Source organism: Vicugna pacos, chromosome 11 (assembly GCF_048564905.1).
Source record: "Vicugna pacos chromosome 11, VicPac4, whole genome shotgun sequence".
Lineage (NCBI taxonomy): Eukaryota > Metazoa > Chordata > Mammalia > Artiodactyla > Camelidae > Vicugna > Vicugna pacos.
The window spans coordinates 37,806,762-37,831,983 of record NC_132997.1 but is presented as its reverse complement, the minus strand read 5'-3'; the positions used below and the strand labels follow the sequence as shown (position 1 = coordinate 37,831,983).

Here is a 25,222-nt window from a genome sequence, read left to right as displayed (position 1 = left end):
CCCTTCCATGTATAGTCCCAACCCCACATTCTGTTCATTTGCTCTCCCCCAAAACTGCAAGCTTAAAGAGAGAGAAAAGATTGATTGGCTTTTCTCTTACACACAGACACTCGTTGGCCGCATCTGTGCTCTCTCATCTCCTTCCGCCAGAGGTAGCGAATATCTAATTCCCAGAGACACAAACCAACAATTTGAGAACTGAAACTGAGCTTTGCTTCAGCTCTTAAATCAAATACAAGCTGAGCTCATGGAAAGAGGGCACTAAAATGAAGTCAAACAGCCCCGCCTGGAATCCCGGTATGGTCAGCATCTCCTGGTGAACCAAGAGCAGGAAGGGTCAGAGGATGGGAGGGAGTGGAGAGGAAGGTCTGCTGAGCTCTTACTGAGTGCCATGCACTGCTCAGCACCTTCACAAGCTCCCTCTCTGTGAGATGCCATAAGTGTCTTGCTTCACATCGACTTGGCCACCTCCACTTCCAGCCACATCCTGTGGACAGTTCCAACCACGCATCCCAACACCAGCCTGAGCCTCGGGTCTCTTTGCTTCTGCTTCTGAGCTTTCTTTGAAGACATGGCATCCCACTCAGCTCATAAATAATCTGAAATATGAGGGAGATACTGCTACTCAATGAGGGATGGGAGCACACATGCTCCAACAACTTCTTGAGCTTTAAACAGACAATTCTTGCTGGGTAGAGGTTCACGCAGAGTTCGGCCTCTGCTGTCTCTAGAATCATTTTGCTGTGTGCATTTCACAAGCTTTTCCCAGTCTCACCCTCCTCACTCCCTCATTCCTGCCCCTTGGCCTCACCTCCCAAATGAGTTCTTTGTACCCAAGGATTTGTCTCAGGTTCTGCTTAGGTGGAAAACACAAACAAAAGCAACTCAAACAACAAAATGAAGGACTTTGTCATTTATATTCTTAGCTGCCTTCTTGCTAAAGTGAATGCTATTTAATAAAAGGCCACTTTGCTTGCTGAGCCCCCAAATGACTTGGATATGGGTCTGGGGAGGAGGATCTGGAGTTCCTGTGTTATCTGATGTAGACGGGAGGAGGGAGTTGCAGCAGCAAAAGGGGAGTGAGAAACCATTGGGGACCCTTGAGGGACAGGCCAACAATGGAAGGATCTGGAGGGAACTTCTGAAAAACTGATCAGTAAGTGATTTCAGTTGTCTACATGGTGATGTTCTGTGTGAGTCCTCCCCGACCTGTCTCAACGATGTGTGTATGAGTGGGTTCTCTGGGCTCGGTTCAGGGATGTCGCACTCCTGCATCACTGCTACATCCCAAGGAGGTCAGGGACTCCAAGCAAAGTGGTCAAGAAGATGCAAGGCCACGGAAGGTGGAATCAGGAACTGTGCAAGGCTTTCTTGGTGGGTAGGATTAGGGAATGAGCCATTCTGCCCAGAGCTTCCCCGCTTGGCCCAGCTGAAGTCCTTCTAATTGTGCTGGGAGGCACATATTGAAGATACCTGGGGTGGACTGGAGAGAGCTGGGAGGGTCTGTCGAGGTTAACACAAAGGAGAACCAGAATCCAAACCTGAGCATGTCTGTCTCCAAAACCTGTGTCTCTCACAGTCCCTGATGGACCAAGGGAAAAGCACTATTGATAAAGTCAGCAAAAGGGTTACCCTGAGGTGAGCGTCTGTTTCCTGGGTGTTCACCAGCCCGTGACCCTGAAGGCAGGGACAAGCTCTGGCACATGATAAACACAACAAGTAACAACTATAGAGAGCTTTGCTTCATATGACATTCTGATGACTTTTTTTAGTGTTCACTAATTTGCTTCTTCAAGGGAAAAAGAAAATAGACACTATATCAGAAGGGCAGCTGCCCTGGAATGAAGCCTTATTTCTATGCTCTATTTCCAAGCATGGCTGCTAACAATTTGGCCACTTTGAGGGGTTCTTCATAGTTCCTGAAATAGCTCTAGGTGTCTCTTCTATTAATGGCTGGGTGGAAAAATGAGAGTTGTAGTGTCTGGTAAACATAGAAACGAAGCCAAAGGGCTGTTGAGACTCTGTTAGTGTGGAGACAGTGAACAGCTCACACCTCTGGTCCCATGATCTCATTTGGACACAACAGAATCCTCCTTCCTTGGAACTGTGTCACCAACACGCCTGACAAGCTGGCTTAGTGGCCTGGCTCTCTGCACATCCTGCACACATATGCTGCTGGGTACAGACCACTCTGCTGGACTAGGAGACCCCAGGGATGCTTCACCTTGAAACTTTGCCACTCAGATTCCCTGTATTGGGTCATTGTCTGTCACTATACGAGGTCACCAGCCCCAAGACAGTGTGAACCCCAAAGGGAGAGACAAGTTCTTACACATAAGAAACACAGTAAGTAACAACTATATAAAGCTTTATTCCAGACACTGTCCCAATAATTTTTTTTTTTGGTATTAGCTACTTTGCTTCTTCAAGGGGAAAAAAAAAAAAACATGATGATGTAGTGCGACTCTGAGCTGGCACTATTTGTGCCCTCTGTTTTACAGATGAGATATGGAGAGATAGAGAGGTTACCTTTCTAAGGTCACTCAGTGGGGGACGGAGTGGCAGAGCTGAGATGTAAACCCATGAGATCTGATCTGGAAGCTGGATCATAACTGCTGTTCTAGACTATCTCTAAAAAGGGGGTTTTTGATAAATGATTGGGAGTGTCTGATGTATCGCACCAGCCTGAGCATGGTGATGATCTGGAAGAATATTTCTCAGCTCAAACTATTCCCAATATGATAAGCTGTTTATATTTTTTACTAAAAACCCCTGGAGTAAGAGAGAAGATAGTGGAGGTAAGTGAGATTGAAGAGCACCAGGGGGCATAAAGAAGGGTGGGATGCTGACAGTTAGGGGCTGGTTAATACTGATCCAAAAGATTCAGAGGTCTAGTTACTATCAACCATCCTTCATCCTCACTCTGACTCAAATTTCCAGCCTCTAAAGTGAAACAATAAGAATGGACTTAAAATGGGGATTAATTCAAGTAGGATAAGTGCCAAGAAACCCATATCTACACACACTAAAGTAAAACTGTAATAAATCAAAGACAATTAGAAAATATTTAAAGAAGCCAGTGGGGGAAACAAAGACACACTACCTTCAGAGGTATAACATTATGACCAAACACTGACTTCTCAATAGGAGCAATGGGAGCCAGAGGATAATGGAATTCTATCTTCAAAGTTCTGAAATCAACTGTGGACCTAGAATTCTATACCCAGCAAAAATATCCTTCAAAAATAATGGCAAAATAAAGCTATTTTCAGGCAAACAAAAAAATAGAGACTGTACCACCAACAGACTGACCACTAAAGAGAACACTGAAAGATTTTCTTTTGACAGAGGAAATGATTTCAGATAGAAGCAGAGAAATGCAGAAAAGAACAATGAGCAACAGAAAGAACATGTGTGAGTAAAGAGAAATGACTCTTGGCTGTATAAAGCAATAATAACAATGCCTTGTAGAATTTAAAAATACATAGAATTGAAATGCATGACAATAAAACACATAAGGTAGGAGAATTAGATAGAATTTAAAAATAACATTTTTTGTTAAACACGGAGTTACCATATGACTCAGCAATTTCTATCCTAGGTATATACTCAGGAGAAATGCAAACATGTCCACACAAAAAATCTTGTACATGAATGTTAATTACTTAGTATTTAATATTACTAAAAGAATCTGAAGATATGTTGAGGATTTACCTCCATTTTATCCATGAGAAATCTTTGGGAAAAAATTGGAAAATTGGCATAATGGGAAGAAAGAGGCTAATGTCTACTAGATTGTAAAAGTTGGTCACTGTTAAACATCTAAAACAGATTTTGAGTGAGCAGTGAAAAAAAACAAAAAAGGTGATCTCTTAAAAAAAATAAATAACGTTTTTATTTAGTATGGGAAATGGTAAATGTATGACTCTATATTAGATGCTAATAAGTCAGTGATGCATGTTGCAATCTCTAGGGTAATCATCAAAATTAGTAACATAATATGTAAAAAAACTTTCTAATAAAAAGGAATGAATAGAATGATGAAAAAATACTTACTATAAAAGAAAGCAAGAAAAGAGGAAAAAGGAAAATGGGACAGTAGAAAGGAGTGGAAAAGGATAGTTTCAAACCTACATATATCAGTAAATGCAATAAGTGTAAATGTAAAAATTATTTCAATTAAAAAATGTAGATCACAAGACTAGAGAAAAAGACCACACTGCTTACAAAATACACACTTCATATGATATAGAACAGTTAAAAAGATGGAAAATGATGTCATGTAAATACCAACCAAAAGACTGCTGAGATAGCTCTATTAGATTTTTGAGGCAAGAAGGGTTATTAGAAATAAAGAGGATCATTTCATAATAAGAAAAATTTCACCAGAAGATAAAATAAACCTAAAATTTTACACCTAACATAGCCAAAAATATATATATACAAGAAGAATCTACAGAACTTAAGTGGAAATAGCAAATCCACAATCATAGTGGGAGATTTTAAGTTATCTCCCTCAGTAACTGATGAAACAAACAGATAATAAAACGCAAAAATAAACACACAAAAAATACTGAACAACAGATAAGAAATGACCCAACTGGCTAACATAGAACATGGCACCCAGTATTTCAAGGATGTTATCACCCTAGGCTTCAGGGAGAAGAGAAGGGAGAAATTACAGGGATTGAGAAGGAAAGAGTTGTGTGGAGATGGTCAGCTTGAGAGAGGGTCATCTTGAGAGAGGGGCTGTGAACCTCATCAAGAAGCAAAGCCCTGGACAACTGCAAGGAGGGATCTGGAGCAATAAATACCCATCCTCACTCTCTTCCTTCTGATCTTTCTGATCTCCTTCCAGGTTTCCCCAGTGGCCAAGGGCAATTGAAAACCGTTGATGTTGTCCATACAGATCGGCCTCCCTGAGCAGAGAGCAGGTAGAGAAAGATGGGCAGTGTATCTGGGGCTGGAGGCAAAAGAAAGTGACCCAGCACAGATGTGTAAAAATGAAACTTTGAATTCTTACAACTCAGTTTAATTTTTGACTCCCTACCGATTCTATCTTTCAGACACAATCAATTTGCTTTCCTATCAATTTAGAATATATGTAATTTCTCATCATTTAAGGTTTAAAATTTAATCATATCAGATTTTTTTTTTCCTTTTCTGGAATTTCTTATTGCTTCAGGGGTTGATGCTGAACTTTGAGGTTTACAAGACAGAGCAGAAAAAGGGAGGAAGGTGCCCTCTTTTTGGTGTCAATTTCTGTTAGGTCTGAGGCAGCCTCTTGCTTTCAAAAGGACTCACCCTACTTGGTCTGTGGCGTAGCCAGTGTATTTCCCTTGGGAAGCTAGGGAAAGTATTGGGGAAAGAGAACTATCCCTGACCGTCTCAAACCTAGAGATGCAGACCCACACTTCTCTGTTGGTCCAGGATGGCACAGGAGATTTCACTAGTTAACCCCCGGGCTACACTGTAGCAAGTATAGTACAAATCCTCTGTACTCTCTGATTCTACACTTACTCAGAGGGATGCAGAAGGTGGAGCATTTCCAAAATCCCCTGCTTCCTTCCACCCCAAACTCTCACCATCACCTCAATGTGGAAGGTCTTTGAATAGCTTTGAGGGGGGAATTGGGAGAGCAGGAGATTGGATGACACCTCCTTTCCAAGATTTTCTAGCTTACACTAGTAGCTAGGTTGTGGACCTAGAGTCCAAGCTACTCCAAGGATCCAGCTCTTGGACCTAGAGTCTGGCATCTCTGTTCCCTGGTCCAAATGGACAAGCCCCACTGGGATTCAGGGCAACCCCATATTCCAGAAGATAAAGAGGTTGATGAGCATCTCATGATGGTTCCTCTCACAAGTGAAGAGTCAGTCCTTCCTCTTGTGTCCTCAGTCTTGCTCCCTCTCACCTCCTGAAGGTTTCAGTTTCTTCTGGCATCCTTTTTTCTCTCCTACAGTGTCAGTGTCTCCCTCTCCCCTGGATCTTCCAACAGTGCAAAAATGCTACAGTGTCTCATCTCTAAACCAACGCAAATTCCCTTGACTTTCCTCCTACTCTCCAGCTCCTGTTCTACTTCTCCACTCCCCTTATTAGCAAAGCCTCGCATAAAGGCCATGTACACCAGCTTTCTACTCTTCCTCACCTGCTCAGGACTCTTCAGCTCCCTCCAAGTGAGTGTCTCTCTTCATTACTTTGTTGAAATTGCATTTGTCTAGGTCCCAAAGACCCACCCTGAGCTGAATCTCAAGATGATGTCTTTCCTCTCTTCTTTTTGACACATGCCTCTCCTGACTCCTGTGACCACACCATCCTTGCTTTCCTGCTCTCCCAGTTAACTCTCCTTCTCAGGCTCATTGGCTGTACCTTCTGTTATATCCACTCCATCGACATTAACACTTTAAGACCTTTCTGGTCTTTCTTCTCTGGGCCTTCCCTACACTCTCCTCCTAATGCTAATGGTCCTCACATTTACTCTCCAGCCAAGTCCCCCTCCCAACCTGGAGAATCCCCATCCAACTTCCTTCCTGACCTCTCCATCTGCATTTCCAGCTGTCACCTGAAACTTACCAGGATGGGAATAGGATTCCTGGCTCACCTTTCCCTGCAGACTGTCTCTTGGTCTTGCCCATTCACTCAAATTCTCCATCCCTTAACATGGCAGGTACGTGCATTGACTCGCTCCTTGTCATACCATATCCAGGCATCACAACAAATCCCAAGGGCCATGGCTGCTCGCCTCCCCTGTAACCAGCCTGGTCCAGGTCACCACCACGTCTTGCTGGGACTATTTCAATATCTTTAGTTGGTCTCCCTGTTCCATCTCTTCTCCTCACAGCAAACACAGCAACACAAAAACACATCAAACACATAAAGCAACCCATGTTACTTCTCACATAAAAAATTTTAAGTGTCCACACTGTCTTAGTATAAATTCAAACTTGATTTTTTCCAGAGTCATTGGGATGTAATGGACACATAACATTGCACAAGTTTAAGGTGTACAACGTGATGATTTGATACATACCTATATTTTGAAATGACTACCACAACCTTATGTCAGGTCTTCTTTGTGATGCTTAAACTCCTACTTTATTGCATGACTCAGGAACCAAAAATAAGCAAACAAATAAATAAATCTGAACGTACTCATAATGAATCTGCATTTAGAAAGCTTCATTGATGAACTTGAATGAGTATCTCCAAATGCATGTGGCAAATGTGGTTAATTTATCATTTCAATTTCTGTCAGCCAAATTTTACTGAACATTAACACTGGCATCAAGTTTCACAAAATCAAAGATAAAACAGGTGTTATAAACTATAGATTCACATTGACCCTAAAAATTTCTTCTAAGTGGCAGAATGCCCGCAGCAGGGAAGACAGCTATCAGGCAACTGTTAAATGCCAGAATGTGTTGGAAAGTTGAGGCTGAGAGGGAAAGTGACTCTGGCTAACGGGAAAGGTCAAGGTGACAATGTGTTGGCAGAGCTGGGACACAACCTTAGGTCCTCTGGACACTAAAGCCTCTTTGCCCCTTTCCCCTTCTCCACAAGACTGCCTGCGAGTGTCTGAAGCCAGTGGTGGAAACAGGTGGATTCAGTACAGTGGAGCAGGCACAGTGCTCCGGACTTCAAATTCATCATCCCAGTTAGTCTGCATGACAGCCCCATGTGGAAGGTACTGTAACTATCACCGACTCGTACACAAGGGAACCAAGGGTCCTTTTAGTGACTGTCCAAGTCAAATAGCGATACAGAGTAGGATTTGAACCCAGGTCCATGTGATGCTGTAACCCACGCTCAGAGTCATGCTATGATCCTTCCCTCCTACATGCACAGCTCGGGAACCTCAAAAGCAGCAAACTTTGCTGCCAAGGAGTAAGAAAGGGTGTTTTGCAGAAAGCCCCAAAGAAAAAAAGAACCCCTAAATAAAACTAAGAATTTTTTAAAAAGTGAGGTGCAGCCAGAGGGACTGGTATATGGAACAGACTGTGGCCAGTTCTGGGGTGGGAGGGGTGGTTCAGCCAGCCTGAGGAGGGGCTGCAGCTCCTACACTCTCCCCCACCCCCATCAGAGTTGGGAAGCCCAGGTGGGAAGCCGGGACGGAAACTCAGTGGTTCAGGGTTTCCAATCCCATAGCTCTAGGTGCTGGAGTCCTCTGCAGCATCCTGCTTTCTGGGGCAAAGCATGAGGTCGCCAGGTCTCAGCCCTCCCCTGAGATAGCTGATCACTTACTCTCACTAATGCCTGCCTCCATGGTGGAGCTGCCGCAGATCAGACCCCCGTCCCCACGTTCTGCTGAGTGGCTCCAGGAAGGCAGATGTCCCTCTCTGAGCCCCACTCTGATTAGGTGATTTCTAAAAAGAAGTCTCATCCAGTCTTAAGATTAGGTGACCAAGGAAATATTCCTTTGAAAACATACTACATTATTCTTCTAGTCAAAGAGCTTTGTCGGCAAACCTAAAAGCTATTGCCTGTGGGGTGTGTGTGACCATCTCCCAGGAAGGCAGATCATTGGCATGTTTCCTGGGTCGGCTCCCAGACAGACACGAGGGAAGAATTCCAGGCAGCCCGCTATGTTACTGTTGCTCTCTGATATGGCTCTTAAAATAGTTGTCAAGTAGAGGCTGTGACCCTTAAAGGTTTCAAGGCAAAGGGTAATGAGGCTGATGGGGTCGGATCCTGGAGGGGGGTCCTTCTGTATCCTGCTCTCTTTCTCGGGAAAGGCTGTGCCCTGGGAGGGTCTGCGAGGAGCTGTCGAGGCAGCCGGCTGTTCCTGCAGCCGGAGGAAGCCAGCTCAGAGCAGCCACAGAAAAGGGGTGCTGTCAGCTCCACCCAGCATGCAGCACAGGCAGTGTGCGCTCACGATACTGACTGACAAGCATGCAGTGGCCGGTACCCGGCTCTGTGTCGGCTCAAGCCAGGCTCAGCGTCACCTCAGTGCACGGCCAGGCCCTCCCCAAGGAAGCCCATCGCTGTCACCTACACAGCTTCTCGCCGACTCCCTCCAGACCTCCCTCCCTCTCGAGGCTGGGAGAGTGTCAGAACTGCAGAGTCCCTTCCTCTTTGTCAGCCCTGTGTATCCTGCCGTCTTGCTGACCAAGATGCGTCCTTCCTGCTGACTGTGATGTGTTTGTGAAGATCCACTGATTTCTGCTGTTTCATGACATTCTATTTCTACCAGCCCAGTGTGGCCGGAAAATGTTCCCAAATATGCATGACTGTATACAGACCCTACAAGATTTTTTTTTTCTGGCCGTATGTCTTAACCACTCTCTTTCTTTGTTAGTACTGGACATTGCCCTCTTTGTAACAGTCTGCCTCCCAACCCTGGGCTGCAGAAGAAAGTTGGTGGGGCTCGGACCTGGCCGCCAGCATCTCCGGTGTGGCCGGCTTCTGACGATTAGTGAAATTAGCAATAGAGTCTCTGATGCGCCGAAGGTCTGGGGGGATATTCAGGGCCCACTTCACAGATAAGTAATCGGGGGCTCAGCAAATGGCCCAGGGCAGCAGTGGGTCAGCTCCAGAGTCCAGGCCTTCACACCCACCCCAGGCCTTTTCCACTCCCTGAGATAGTCCTAGGCTCATTCTTAGACGATACCTTGCAGAGTGTTTAGGGTGAAGTGATTGGCATTTAAATATTTATTTTCAAGTGATACGGAGGGATTCTATATCTAGATCTGTATCTACATCTATACACATATCTCAGAGAGTCTGAGAAAGATGTGAACAACCGAGATTCAGGAAGCAGGCCACTACAGGAGCAGCATCCGTGACTCCAGCCAGACCTTGCTGGCCCTCCTTGTGGAGCCCTGCTGTGGGACCAGAGCCAGCCTCTGCCCTTCTCTGAGCTCCTAGAATGAATGTGGTTGGTACGCTCGGTCAGGTGCCTACCCATGGGCCAGGGAGGGAAGGTTGCCCTGGGATATCAGCTCTGTGCTCCTGGAAAAGGGAGACTTGTAGTGAGCTTGGTCAGCCTGCCTCTCTCAGCCCCAAAGAAGGGTCTGCTCTAGTCAAAGGAAATAATTTCTAAAGGGTAATAGCAGGTGGAGGGAAGAAGGGTAGCTCCGGAGTAGACTTTTAGGACAGGCTAAGCAGAGGCATTTGAACTTTTCCCAGGTATAATGAGGGTGGGTTTTGGCAAGGGAGCACTTGACCTGCTAATGTGCTCAGCACTGGTCCTGTGACAGCTCAGAGGTTCTGCCAGCAATGCCCTGGAGGGTCTGACCTCTGCCCCACCCAACCCTTGTGTCACTGTACCCCAATTCTTTGCCAATGATGGCTGGTATGTTAACCTATGACATCAGCCTCTGCAACCAGAATGGGTTTCCATCACTTGAATGAAAAAAACAACTAATTTAGCCACCCACCTGGCGTTATCTAAGCACTTCTCACTTCCCACCTCCACGCCTTTCCTCCTGCAGCTCTCTCTGCTTGGGGCATCCTCCCTGGCAGCCACCTCCTCATGGAGGAATCGTATCTGACCTGAAGGTTTCAAATGCTGCCTCCTTCCTGGAGATTACCCTGATCTCCCCAAAGGGCTATGACGCCTCCCTAGACCACCTTCTCCCTAGCGGACGGCCCTCGTCTCGGTCTGGTGGTCTTAGGTTAATGAGCTGTTACCATCAGTCTGAACTAGAAGTTCAGGTTCTCTGTAGGCAGAACGCAGGCTTGACTCTTCTCTGAATCTGCCATCTGGGCCTCGCCAGGCCTGATCCATGGAGAATGCCCAGTGTCGTGTAATAGGACGGAGGTGCATGGAGAGAGGATGGGGCCTGGGAGGGGAAGTCAATCTGAAATTCTCACAGACTTTCTTGTAGACTTTCTCATGGCCTGGACCAGTCCTGGCGGGTGCCGGGCAGAAACACAAACATGGAACCAGGGTCCCAGGGTCCCAGGGGAGATGGGTGCTTGGCTTACATACGCTTGAATGCTCAGCTCTGTTCATGGCCCCCAAGTACCTGCCAGCTGGAGCTTGCGACCACCTGTCCACTGCAGAGAAAATGCCCGTGGGTGGGATCAGAATCAGAGCAGCTGCCCTCCCAGAAGGACAGAAGGACAATGGCCCCATCTGATTGACTCCAGCTCTGCCCTGGGCCTGGGGGCAGCCTTCTGGGAGCCCCACAGGCCAGTCACGTGGGCATCTCTGGGGCCGAATGGATGTGTTCGGGCTACGGGGGGACATTTAACAAGGCACAGAGAGTCCTGGGTGGGAGTGGCATCAGTGACCTCAGGAAGTTCTTGGCAGACAAGCCTGGGATAAGGACCCTCTGTTTTGAGAGAATGTGCTGGAAGCCCAGCAGCTAAAGACTGACATAAAGAAGTAGGGTTGCAGCCATTAGGAAGACTGCAATTCAGGAGGGAGGGGATTTGTCCCCAAACTGCCATTTGGAGAGCCAGCCTGGTCATGTGCAGCCAGGCTGAGTGCTGGACCCACTCCTGACCCAGGGTCCTGCCCCCAGGCCCTTTCCCAGGCCTTCCTGCCTTTTTCTCACTAAAGGCCCTTCCCGGAGGCCAAGGCACCATTTTCCAAAAGGCCTGCAGTACCAGGAGGCAGAGAGCGAACTGCCAGGCTTCTGAGGGAGCGGTTCCTTCAGTTCCAGGGGCAGAGCCATTTGGTTTAAAATCCCCATAAAAGCAGTAATGCTCATTTCCTATATTGGGTCATATTTCCTAATTACTGTCCCTCAGGAAAACCCCAGGAGATGGAGAGAGACGCCCGCCCCACAGCCTACGTTTGTACATTTAAATAAAGTGTGATGAAAAAGCACACCCTGAACATTTGCCTGGAACACACCTTCCTTCAGTGAACATTTCTGATGCGCACAAAATGGACTCACTTGAAAAAAAATTATTAGTTCAGCTGGAAAGTAATTGCCACTTATTTGGTTTATAAGGCGAGCGTGGCTGGTGACATCAGATTGGACTTAACTGCATCCTGTTTTGATGCTAACTAATATTTGCCCTAATACTAAGCATAAATAAGTAGGAACTTCTCCTGAGACACCACAGATATTACATCTTTAATGGGACCTAATAGTCAGAGGCAAGCCAATTGCCCTGCTGTGGGATTATAATTATACGTGCTCTTGTTTCCCCCTTTTAAATTTCACGAACAGAGAGGAGCATTCGAAGCCATTAGACTTTCTCTGGAAACATTGGAGTAAAAATAAAAGGGCCATGGGCAAAGCCCTCATCGTCCATTCTGGAAGGTGGCGGCATTCCGAATGCCCCCGCAAAGGCACTGCCTTTCCCAAGGCTTCTCTGTAAGTGGCTGATGCCACCGGAGGCTGGCAGGAGGCTGTGTGTTTGAAAAGAAGTACATCCAGCCTGAGGCTGGGAGCCTGAACTTCAGGTGGTCCCCTGCCTCCAAGACACGCTCTTGCAGCCTCCTTGGATGTCTCTGCCTTTGGCACCTGATCTATGAAGGGAAAATTCCCTCTGGTTCTGTCTGGGAATTGGGCTGTTTCTTTCTTCTCTAAGCCCCATCCTGAAGTGTTGCAGCAAAGTGGGTTACAGCTCAGTGTCACAGCTCTGTTGTGACGGCAACCTGGATCCAGGCGAAAGACCAACCAGCACTCAGAGGGTTGGAGAACTCAGGTGTATTACACCAGCAGACTCAGAGGAGTTAACACTCCAAGCTCTGGACCTGGTCTGTAGGTTTACACAGGCTTTTATAGGCTGCCAGTCTACACTATGCAACATCATATGCAAATAAGGTGTAACAGAGTTGACTAATTAAGAATGAGCTTTGTAGAAATGGACCAACCAGGAGTGAGCTCCATGCAAATGAGGTACTACAAATGGACCAATCAGGAGTTAGCTCAGGGAACCAATAGAATCTTAGGGGTAAGCTCCACTTTCCTAGAATCAAGCCTTTTCAAAGGCAAATAGCAAGATAATGCCACCGGGCCAGGGAACCGAATGGTTCTGGCAGGAGTGTAGTGGCCCTGCCTAGGGGTCCTGCCATCTTTTTCATGGGGTTTCCCACCTCAGAAGGACACGTGGGTCACCTGGACAAATAGGCAGAGCCCTAAATAAGAGCTCGTTCAGGCCGCCAGCCAAGGCATCTTATCTCCACCCTGCCCCTCCAAGCCGCTGAGAATCTGGGGCCTGATACGAGGAACATGGTGACCCCTTTGAGAAAAGGACTAGAGATCACTAGACGCTGGAGGCAGAAGATGGCAGCTGTAGACTGTAGATAGAGAATGTTGGAGCCTGGACAGCTGGGGTCCTCACCCACCCCCTTTTGGAACAACAGGCAAAGGATCAGGGTACCTGCAGGAAGGGAAGCTGCAGGTGCAGCCAGACCCTGAACTGGGGGCAAGAGAGGCCAGAGCGAGGTAACTGGGCTCCAGGGCTCTTTGCTTTTCAAAGCCTGCTCTGCAGGCAGGGGAGCGGGGCCAGGGCAGGAGAGTCCTGGTGATGCTGGAGCCTGCCCCCTCCTCCCTGTTGCTGGAGTCAGGGACCTCTGTGGATCAGCACAGAAGGGGTCCTCAAAAAGGTGGTTATTACAGCCCCTGGGTGTAGCCCAAACCTGGCCTCTCCTAGACAGCAAAAAATGACCTCTTTCCAGATTGCCCATCTCGGCCCCCCAAACGATCTCAGGCAGACCCTCTTGTGTTTGACTCTTTTCTGCCCAAGGAATTCCCTAAGCCAAGGAAGCTCATCTCCAGCCATGACCTAGTGTCTGGGACCTTGCCAGCCCTTCCCTGGCCCCTCATCTCTCTGGCCCTCCATCAAACTAATGGCTTTGGCTAATAACTCTGTCTGCACCTGACATGAAGGTACTCAAGGAGCAGTAGCTATCACTTTATTATTATTTTATAATAGGTATGGAAGAAATGCATGGGGCATGGATAATACATGATGTGGAAACTCAGAGGGCAAACAGATTACTGAGAGCAGGGGAGGCTCACAGAGAAGCTGATGGAAGCTGAGAGGCAGGGGGCCATTCCAGGCCAGTGATGGGGAGGTGTGCTATGACTTTGAGAAACACCGTGTGGACTCTGCGGCTCTAGTGAGGGGCTCTTGTTGGCAGAATGGAGTAGGGGAGGGAGTGGAGGAAGGGAAGGAGGATGGGGAGGGAATGAAGGCACTAAGGCTGGACTCAAATTCAAGACAGGACCACACGTGTTAGGCTAAGCTATTTAGATTTTGTCCCACTGTCCATAAGGGACTGCTAGGAATCTTTACATCTGGGAATGACAGACGTACCATGGCATTGTGCAAGGCCAGTCTGGAATCTCACAACAGAGATTGGAGGGAGAGAGAGAGAGGCAGTGGTGGGTACTGGGGGCTTCAGTGAGGAAATACTGTCAGCCTCTGGGGAGGAAGGGAGGAAAAAGAAAAAAGTAGTCAGAGGATCCAGGTTCTGCCACTGGTAAAAGGGCAGACAGGTTTGTATCAGGAGATGTGGCCTCCACGTGGCCTCAGACTGCAGCAGCCCGTCAGGTCCCTGGCGGACACCATCTTCCAAGGGCTGGTACTCACTCCAGTGACACATGCCAGTCCAGACACAGCATCACGCTCCAGGGAGAGTCATCCTTTCAAGGATCTGCTATGCATGTCTTTTTGGACAAGTGTTGTTGCTGCCCTGCAAGGTTCTGCCCTTCTTTAATTTTTGGAAATTTAAAAAAAAACCACAAAAATACAAAGGAAAAGAAAAAAATAATGACCCATAAAATTAAACGTTGTGACTATTTAGGTATATACTTCCTCTATCTTTTTCTGTGCTTATATCCTTTTTTTAATTGCACAAGTTATACATATACATATATATTACATATATGTATAACATATATATATATATATATATATATATATATATATATTTTTTTTTACCAATGTTAAAACAAGTCAGGTAAATTTAAGATCCTTTACCCTCCCCTCAACTTAGTGGCTACCTTTATTATGAGTTTCATATCACCTTCAACTCATGTCTTATAGTCTTACATACATAGGTACATATCTATCCATAAAAAATAAATAATGTCATTTGGTATGTTTCTATTTTGAAAACTGGCATAAAAATTCAGTTTTCTGTACCTTGATTTTTTTCACTCAACATTAAGGTTTTGAGATTTAGCCCTGCTGATTCAGATACCTTAAATCTTGTTCATGTGTTTGTATGGTTTACCTCCAATTTTTTTCTTCCCCCATTCACATTTAGGTTGTCATGATTTGTTGTTATTGCAAACATTGCTACAGTGAATATCCTTACAATCCTCTCCTGGTTTCTACCTTTAAACTGGCAAACCAAATCACTTCTGTCTTAAGGTTACAAAAGCTATTACCCTGAGAAAGATAATTTCACTGGGGCTAACACCAGTGTAGGATTGTTGAGTGATAGGGTGTGCGCATTTTAATTCCCTTCTTCCCTATGAAGGGATTTAACTGGCCACACACATTCCCAAAATAAACCCCTCAGCCTTTGGAAACTTCAGTGTGCTCTCAAGAGGCATGGTAACGAGGCTATCTGGGAAATGAGATTAAAAATCCTTCATGTGGATAATACCATTTGGCTTCAGCTTACTACTGATACTGATATACACTTTAATTCTTATGTATTTATATTTTTAATTACAAGTATATTGTAATATTATATAAAGTGAAGGGCAGAGATTAAAGGGCCATTCATGTGAGATTAGAAAAATCACAGTTTTGCCACCTCAAGACAATGAATCTAGACAATATTCATCAATGGCTGAAGGTCCATCAGGTGAAAAGTTGGCAGGGACTTCGTAATAACGGAAGCTGACATCACCTACCAGTGGGGACTGAGCAGTCATCACTCAGTGGTTCCCCCAGACACCATACTCCTTATGATACGATGCAATGGGAAGAACACAGCACCATCAAGCAAGGATTCCCTTCAAAACAAAACAAAACTGAACCTGAACATGAGCAAGTATCTGGGTCGAACTGCTGGTTAAAGGAAATCTGGGCGCTTGAGAAGTATGTTCAGTGACACTTTTAGGACAAAATCAGCCAAAACCAGAATGTGAAAGATTCACAGGAGAGATGATCAGTTCTTCCACAAATAAATGACATGAAAAAGAGGTGCTATTATGAATTACTAGATAATAATAAACAGCTGTAAGAGACTTACCATCAAATGAAAAGTGTGAAAGTTGGATCCTGGTTAGAACAAGTTAACCGTAAAAAGACATTTTTTTAAAAAGTCAGGGAAAACTGGATGCAGATGGGGTATTAGATAGTGCTACATTATTGTTGGTAACCAAGATGATGGTAATGACTAAGTCCAAATCTCCCCTCATTATCTACAGAAAAAAAGAAAGAAGGAAGGAAAAAGGAAGGAAGGAAGGGAAGGAGGGAAGGAGGAGGGAAGATAAAACTGCATAAAACTCAAACTCTCCACATAATTAGAGGACAGAAAGTGTCCAAACTTCAAATCACTTGATTGAACAAATAAACAAATATATAATGGATAATGAGAGCTAAGTCTATTATTAAAGACAGGAGTTAAAACATGTAAAGTGAAAAGCCTAAATGAAATCTGTGGTGTTGAATTGGAATTAGAGGCATCAATGTAAACTTTTGTAAATTTTATGTATACGTGTGTCAGTGTAATATCTAGACAGATATATAGACTAATGTGCGTGGGAAAGTGTATGGGTGGATGCGGGAATGTATATGTACATATATTTCCTAGCATGGTCTACTGGGAGCACCAAGAGGCAATGATACACCCCTCAAAATTGAGCACACCTAGCACCCAAATCTTGGAGCCTAAAAACCATCCCTAATAAAAGAAGCCAGCTCTCCTTGACAAAACAGCTGATTCCAGGGCTGGAGTATGGAAAGTACAAGATGGAACTGGAACATCCTATTGTGCCTGAAAGTTAGAAGGACTCAAAATATTATGGAGTTATGTCAAACGGATACAGAATTCAGCATGCAGGGCTCGCAGTGGCCAAATCCGGGACAACTAGAACACCAAAGTAAATAATGGAATAATGAAAAAGAACTCATTGAATAAATTAAGAATCTATGAGTTCATGCTGATATCAATGAATCAATCAATAGGAAGAAAAAGCTCTTCCTTACCACAGAAAGCCAACTAATAAATGTAGAATAAATTTTGAAATGGGAAAAGTCGTCTCTTGGCAATTGTTGCACAGGTCACATGTCCGTGATTGTATGTTAATTTCCTGGTTGTAATCATCGGACTCCAGTTATGCATAAGAATGTCTTTGTTTTTAGGAAATACATTCTGTGGTATTTAGGGATAAAGTGCTTCATATCTGCAACTTATTCTCAAATGGTGCTCTAGATCAAATGTTTGTACCCCCCCCAAATTCATACACTGAGACCTTCTCCCCAATGTGGTGGTATTTGGAGGTGGGGCATTTGGAGATGATTATGTCACAAGGGTGGAGCCCTCATGAATGAGATTAGTGTTCTTACAAAAGAGACCTCAGAGAGCTCCCTCACCCTTTCCACCATGTGAGGACACAGCAAAGAATATGTCATTCTCTGAACCAAGAAGAGAGCTCTCATCAGACACTGAATTTTGCCAGCACCTTGTTCTTGGACTTCCCAGCCTCCAGAACTATGATAAATAACTGTTGTTTAAGCCACTCAGTACAGTATTCTTGTTGGAGCAGCTGGAATAAACTAAGAAAATGGTTTTAAAAAAAATAATAGTATGTGTGTGTTTATGTGGAGGGGAAGATGAATAGAACAAACGGGATATATCATTAACATTTGGAGACTCTAAAATAAGAATATGCAGAAATTCTTTCTATCATTCTTCCAACCTTTCTTAAAGTTTATAATTGTGTCAAATGTTTTAAAAAAGATACACACACAAAAGAAATTACTTACTTTGCTGGTTGTGGTGAAGGCACGTGGGTGATGCATTTTTAGAAAATCATTGCCTATTGGAAATTTTAAAATATCTATGAAGCCAATATTACAAAAAATTAGTAATTGTGTAATCTATGTGATGGATTTATGAGCGTTTATTACCTTCTCCCCCTCCATATATGTTTCAAATTTTCTGTAACAAAAAGCTCTTAAAGTTGTTAATTCCATATCACTTCAAAGACTGGAAAAGAATCGATTTTTGCATATTCCCTGCTAGTTTTTGGAGTGATACGTGTGTTCTGTTGTATGTGCCATTTAAATCCTGCTTATTTTGCTTTTCACGTTCTTCGTAACTGGTTCTTTGATGGCTGCATATTAGTTCATCAATTAGATAATATGCTATGTCATTTTGCTAATGTTGAACTTCTAGTTTGCTTACACAGTGCACTCAAATATATAAGGTTTTTCCCCTGTTTGGATTATTTTCTTAGGAAAGATTTCCAGAAGTGAGAATTTTGGATCATAGACACAATCATGTTTATGAATCTTAAAGCATTTTGCCCGATTGCTTTCCAAAGAGTAGTACCAATTTACACCATATGAGACTAACCATTGGGAGTTAGCATTAATTTTTTAACTGGTGCTGGGGTTGTTGTATTCATTGCATCTTCCTGATTTCCCTTTTGTGAGTTGTTCTGCCTCCATGCCTCTGCTGGGGTCTTAATGTTCTTCAAAATTTACATGAGCTCATTGAGTAACAAAGATATTATCTTTCATATCATGTTTGCCTCAAACGTTTTTTCCTGAAATCTCACTTTAAATGGAAAGAGAATGTGCAGCAATGCCTCTGTAACCAGACGGCCATTACACCTGCCACCTGCCACATTCTAAGAAGAGTCCCATGTCCTGGTGAGGCAATCCGTTGTTTAGGGAACAAAATATTTATATTTATTTAAAACATAAACTATTATGAAAGGACTGTCTCTTGAGATAATTTGCCAAAGACTACAAAAGAGACCAAAGGTCCTGGCTAGGTCTGCATGATCAAAATAACTAGCTTTAAAAATGGCTGATGTGTCTTTGGACTGTTTTCTTAGCAACCAAGTCAACAGTCCCATGACTAGAAAAATAGGATGTCACAGCAGCCAAATAAAACGAATCCATAGAAAAAGTGTGATATAACTTCTACTTCTGCAGGGGGAAAATGTAGATCTATTTCTTCAGGAACAGATTTCTCAATAAATTAACCTGAAACTATGATAGAAAGCAGTGCCAGGGTGTGACACCCACACTGTCCCAATAATTAGACCCAATGTTTGCTGGATCACATTGCCATTCATTAGGGGACCCTCCCTCCCCTGGCACCTAGGTCCCCCACTCCAAAGGCTATCTGCCTTAGTCTTGCCTCTCCTTCCGTTTCTCGTCTCTCCAATACTCACTAAGCAATCATGTACTAATGTGTGACAAAGTTAGTGCTGATGGAGAAGCAGAGTTTCCATCTGATGGGGTTTTGTGATGAACAGATGAGGGAGGCTTGTAAATCAAATAACTTCCTTACTAACCTCAGGGTGTTCCAGAGTCAGAGTCAGACGCCTGCCATTTGGATCGCGGTGTCAATTCTGGTCAGAGTCAGCTGAACATTATACTAAGAGTTTCCTGGGCACCCAGAATTGTGCTGGGCATCACTTTCTGCTAGTAACTTCTGTTGGCTGCCCCAGATACAGCTTCTGTGTTCACCCTTCACCAGCCACAAGGAAACATTCAGCAATTTATTGCTTTCATCATAAAGAATCTGTCCACATCAAAAAAATGTTCTGTAAGTCGCGTCTCTTTTCCAAAGTGTCACATTTCAGCTACTAGTCTGGAAATCTCTCTCTCTCCCTTTCTCTCTCTCTGTCATCTTATCCCTTCAACCCTCCCAGAGGTCAGCAAACTACAGCCACCTGCTTTATTGGAACAGCCCACCCATTTAGCTTTCATCTAGGACTCGCTCTTGCGTTCTAATGACAGAGTTGAGTAGCCAGGACAGACTGAATGGACCACAAAACCTAAAATATTTACTATCTGGCCCTTAAGGAAAAGTGCGCCAGCCTCTGCTCTAAATCTCCTCTATTACTACCTCTCATTCCTAGATTTTCCCCAAGACCACTCAATTTGCCACTCCTTTCTTATTAAGGAGAGCAATTTACAATTTTCCCGTTTCTGCCTTTAAACTTACACACCCAAATCAATACTGTATTCAAGCCTATGGAAGCCGTTACACAGAGCATGATGACTGTTTGCACTCAGTGAACAAAAGGCCTTCCAATTAACACTGCCATGCTTCTTAGAAGGCAGCGAGGGGGTGTATATAAGAAAAGAGCACGTGCATTTGCTGCAACAGACATTATCACACAGAATCTGCTTGCAGGCACACTCAGCCCTCACTGGAATGACCTTTGTAGGCTAACCAAGTGGACTGAGACCCCTGAACTCTCCTCAGCCATTCTGACATGAGCCAACGGGCACTGGCCATACTGAAGGGTGAAAGAAGGTCTGGGGTGGCCAGGCTGGGATGCGGGAGAAGAAAAAGCCTAAAGCAGGTGGAAGAGCGAAGCAGAGGACAGAGCTGGTTGGCTGTCTCACTGCAGACTTGGAGGATCCCAGCTCCACCTAGCCAAGTGAGTCAAGTGTATCACCACTATGGGGAAGAAAATGAAGGGAAAAGTTGTCTCTGACACTTAAACCTGATCTTCAACCCAGGCACTGCCTGTGCTCTTGACTTTTCTAGCAGAGCTAAGTAGAATATAGCTGCAGCCCAGATTTTATCAGTAACAAACACGAAAATATGCTTGACATAATTAGTCATCATGGAGACACAAATCAAAACCACAACTTCACACCCATCAGGATGGCCAGAAACAGTCAGAAAATAATAACCATTGTCAAGGTTGTAGAGAAAACGGAATCTTCATACACTGCCCGTGGGAACGTAAAATGATGCAGTCACCTCAGAAAACAGGCCGTTCCTCAACTACTTAAACATAGGGTTACCACAGGACCCAGCGATTCCACTCCTGAAATGAAAACGTATGTCCACACAAAAATCTGCACACAAGTGTTCATAGTAGCAATATCCATGATACCCCCAAAGCGGAAACAACTTAAATGTCCACCAACCAACAAATGAATAAATTAAATACTGTATATCCAGGTAATGGAATGTTATTCAGCCATAAAATTGAATGAAACACTTTACCACATGGATGAATCTTAAAAACTTTGTGCTAACAGAAAGAAGTCAGTCGCAAAAGACCATTCATAGGAAAGTCCAGTCTCTATGGTAGAACCAGCCTCGGAGGCAGCAATTGTGGTGGCGGCAGTGGGGAGAGAGAGTGAGGGTTCCAACCTTTCTATTGGCCTGAAGGTGTTTTGGGCGCAGAGGGTTGTGATGTCAGAGAAAATGCAGCTGGTAGAGATGGGTCTCCTAGATGGGGACGAGGAATGCACGGAGTTCCCTGAGGAAGACTGGGCTGGGTTAGATGAAGATGAAGATGCCTGTGTCTGGGAGGATAACTGGAATGATGACAGTGTAGGAGACTAAAGAAACATGGTTAGAACATGGAGACCTCACAGGATCCAGAAGTCTTGAAGCAACCCAAACTTGAACTGTTTACTAAATTCTAGAACAGAAAACCCAGGGTGGGGCACTTAAAATTATATATATATATATACACATATATACATACATATATAGAGGTATATATAATTTCATTACCTGCTTGGATTTATTTTTGGTTTTGTAGTACATACACAAAAAAGTTTTGATCTAAAAAAAAAGTCCAGAGTAGGGAACTCTATCAAGATAGAAAGTAGATTAGTGGTTGCTTAGGGTGGAGAATGGAGATGGAGGGTAAGGGGATGGTAGAGCATGGGTTTCTTTTTGAGATGATGAAAATGTTTGAAAATTGACTGAGCTGATGGTTGCACATATCTGTGAATATACACTGTAAATGGGTGAATTGTATGGTATGTGACACATATCCAATAAAGCTGTTTAAACAAAAAGTAGATATAGAGAGACACACATATAGATGCTATCAGGAAGAGAGAGAGAGATGTCATTTTAGAATTTGAAAGGCTATAATCCATTTGTAATAGCTATCTCTGGAAAATCATACAGGAAGTGTGTTTGTTTCATTTACACTGTGTCTTGTTTTATTGCCCCCAAATTTGTAACTGTGGACAAAATCTGGGGATGGAAGATGTTAAGGGTCCCACATTCTGAAGAGTCACAAGGTTGTGCAAAGAACTGGCTAGCAATTGGGAACAGACAGCTCCCTCAGAGGTAACTAAATGGAGCAAACCCATCCGATTACCTGAACTGAAATGGTTCATTTTATGTGTCCATCTGGCTGGGCCACAGGGCCCAGATATTTGGTCAAACATTATGCTGGATGTTTCTGTGAGGGAGTCTCTGGATGAGCTTTATATTGAAATCAGTGGACTTTGAGTAAAGCAGATTGCCCTCCATAATGTGGGTGGGCCTCATCCAATCAGTTGAAGGCCTGAATAGTACAAAAGACTGATGTTCCCTGAGCAAGAGGGAATTCTGAAGCAGAGGACCTTCAGACTTGAACTGGGTTCCTAGTCTACCAGCCTAACCTCACAGATTTTGGACTTGCCAGCCTCTATAATCATATGAGCCAATCTCTGATAATAAATAAATATACATGTATATGTATTTTCTGTATATAAAGTCTATGTAAGCATGAGACCAGGACTAGGGAGGGGGAAGACATGTATCACTGGCATCAGGAGGACTCTTCCCCCGTCATCCTGGGGAGAGGTTCCACCCCCCCACCTCCCGAGGCAAATGGAATGAGGGGTTCTTCTAGGGATTTAGGTGCCTACAAATGAGAAAATTGATCTCTGATCCCTGAGTTTGACACCTCTTAGGGTTGTTCACCTCCTCCACACCTCCCTGAGCCAGAGAGAATGGAAGGAAAGGAAGACAATGGCCAAAAAGAGGGTAACAGCCATGCAGCCCACACTCGAATCACCTGAGAAGCAAGAATGGATGAATTTTTTTGTGTCCAGTAATGCCTCAAAAGATGGCTGGGCTTGAGCTGTCTTGCTGATGCCCCACCCACGAGCTTGATTCCCACCAGGTGGGAAGCCAGTAGCAAGAGGCTGCTGGGGGCAGTGGAGGAAAGCATAGTTGGGGGAGCTTAAGGAGAGGGGGAAGGAGGTTGTGCCAGAGCTGGATTTCCCATCTCAGGACAGGCCCGACAGAGACACCTGCCTAAGAACTCACACATGCCAGGGGGTGGACACCTATCACATCAAATGCATCAACGGTGATACAACACTAGCCAGAGAGGCAAGAGCAATGCCCAGCAGAGAGCACACCACCCGTCACTTAGGTAGAAAGCCTCTGCGTTTTTCCTTAGTCATCCCTCCTCGTGCATCCTAAAAGATGTAGAATCAAAAGAGGGTGGGAGAGGTGGAGGGACAAACAGCAGACCATTCCCTCGTTCCGAGATGGAAATCTGGGTATGTGGTGGGTGCACGTGGTCTCATGGCAGCAGGGGAGAGGGGACCTCAGATCCAGGCTGAACCATCACTCACCTCTGCTGCAGTCAGGTTTCTACCTGGGACTGCTGTCCATCAGACAGACTTTCACCACTCTTGGCCTCAGGGCATCAGGTTTGAGCTCTGGATTCCATTATTTCCACTTGGCCATGAAATCCCTGCATATGACATCCCTTAGGACTCCACCTCGTGCTGCCCACTCTGTCCTCTCGCCAAGGCACCCAACCCTTCTGCATCCCTGGCATGGGACTGAAACCCTGTTACGCATTCCTCTTCCTTCTCGGTACACAGCCGAACTACATTGTCCATGAGGGGAGTCATGTGATTCCATTCTGGCCCATGATGCGGGTGGAAGTGGTACATACTGCTTGGTGGCCAAACCCCTGAAGTCTCCTTTGCCATCCTCCATGGACTTTCCTCCTCTTTTTCCTGGCTTGTCTCGGCTGGCCAGATAGAGAGGATGTGGCAGAGGACTGAGAGCTAAGGGGGCACCAGAGCCACCAGACGGAAGAGCTTGGGCCACTGGCCAGACACCCCATCTCCGGCTCATCCACCAGCCAAGGGCACATGATTGCTCCCACTGCAGGTCAACTGTGGGGGCAAATTTTCACCTGTCTTCTCCCCAGACTCACAGTCTCCCAGGTAACATGCAGGAAGTGAGCTAGGGATTTCTGATATTTGGGAGGAGGGTACAGAAATGTTTCTAAGCATCCCTGCCCCCACCAAGGTGTAACCCCAAGACGGGGATGATGAGGATTTTGCATTTGACCAATATGTCCTGTCTCTTGCTCTCTCCTTCTACAGGCCATCAGAGCAGAGGGGCCGAGCTGTTTGCCTCCTTTCCCTGTGTAGCAGGGTGGGTGGTGTATTACATCATGAGTTTCTCTACCCCATCTGTTACTGTAACCTCAATGTTCCTGCTGGCTGGGCCAGGCTGCTAACATGTTAATTTGGGAGCTTCAGGAATTTATAAGAAGCTTTCTCTCTCTATACATCCTGGCTCTTAAGCCTATGGTCTTGTTAGAGACTCAAAAAAGCATTTAATTTGAAAAGTCAGAGCTGAGTAATGACATGCTGTTCTCGATAATATCTACCTTCTGCCTGAAGCACTGAAAACTATGGCTTCCGGCGCGGGGTGGGGGGGGGGGTGGGGGGGTGGTTGGCAGATCTTGTAATTCGGCTCCTCAGCTAATCCCCTCCTCACTAGACGGCCTAGTCTGCAGAAACTGGGGGCTAGACACTACATTTCCAGAGAGAATTTCACATGCCACCCAGCATCCACCAGGCCGATGTACCGACTCAAGACTTGGAAAATGCAGTAAACCACAAGAGGCTTTGGCCGCATAACAGGACATGGTATCTTCCAGAAAGCTTGACTGCAGAAGCAACTGCCCCTTCTCGGCAGCTGAAATGGGGCACGTAGTGCTATAGGCATCAAGCAGCGGGTGGCGGTGGCCGTGATATTTAAGTAGAACAGTCCTGTGTGTTGTTTGGGCAATTTTCCTGGCCGTGTGGCAGCCAAGATCATTGCCCGGTTTCCCAGGAGATCCTGAAAGCTAACAAATATGACTTTAAAATCTCCTTTCTGATTAAACTGAGTACAGATTTTGTTGTCTCGTAGTAAAATCTCTGTCCAACACAGGTGGGGAGCCCAGGGCATGAAGAACTACTAGCTGTGAAAATGCTTCAAAAATATGATCCCCTTTAAGCATGTCCTCTGAACACAAGTCAAGTGAGTTTACAAGCATCTGGCTGCAGATCGTGAGGAAGAAACGTCTAAAGTTTTAGAGAGGACGGGATGGTAAATGGAAAT

The 25,222-nt window shown here is 45.0% G+C and overlaps 1 long non-coding RNA gene across 2 annotated transcripts; it reads left to right on the top strand.

Moving 5' to 3' along the window:
• Positions 1–3,204: 3,204 nt before the first annotated feature.
• LOC140699767 (uncharacterized) lies at positions 3,205–25,101 on the top strand. Of its 2 annotated transcripts, none has more exons than XR_012078000.1 (4): positions 3,205–3,414; positions 4,859–4,934; positions 7,558–7,681; positions 25,052–25,101. It is a non-coding gene; the product is annotated as an uncharacterized lncRNA (long non-coding RNA). The 2 variants fall into 2 exon arrangements; XR_012077999.1 differs by lacking the exon at positions 25,052–25,101 and adding an exon at positions 9,077–9,206.
• Positions 25,102–25,222: the final 121 nt, after the last annotated feature.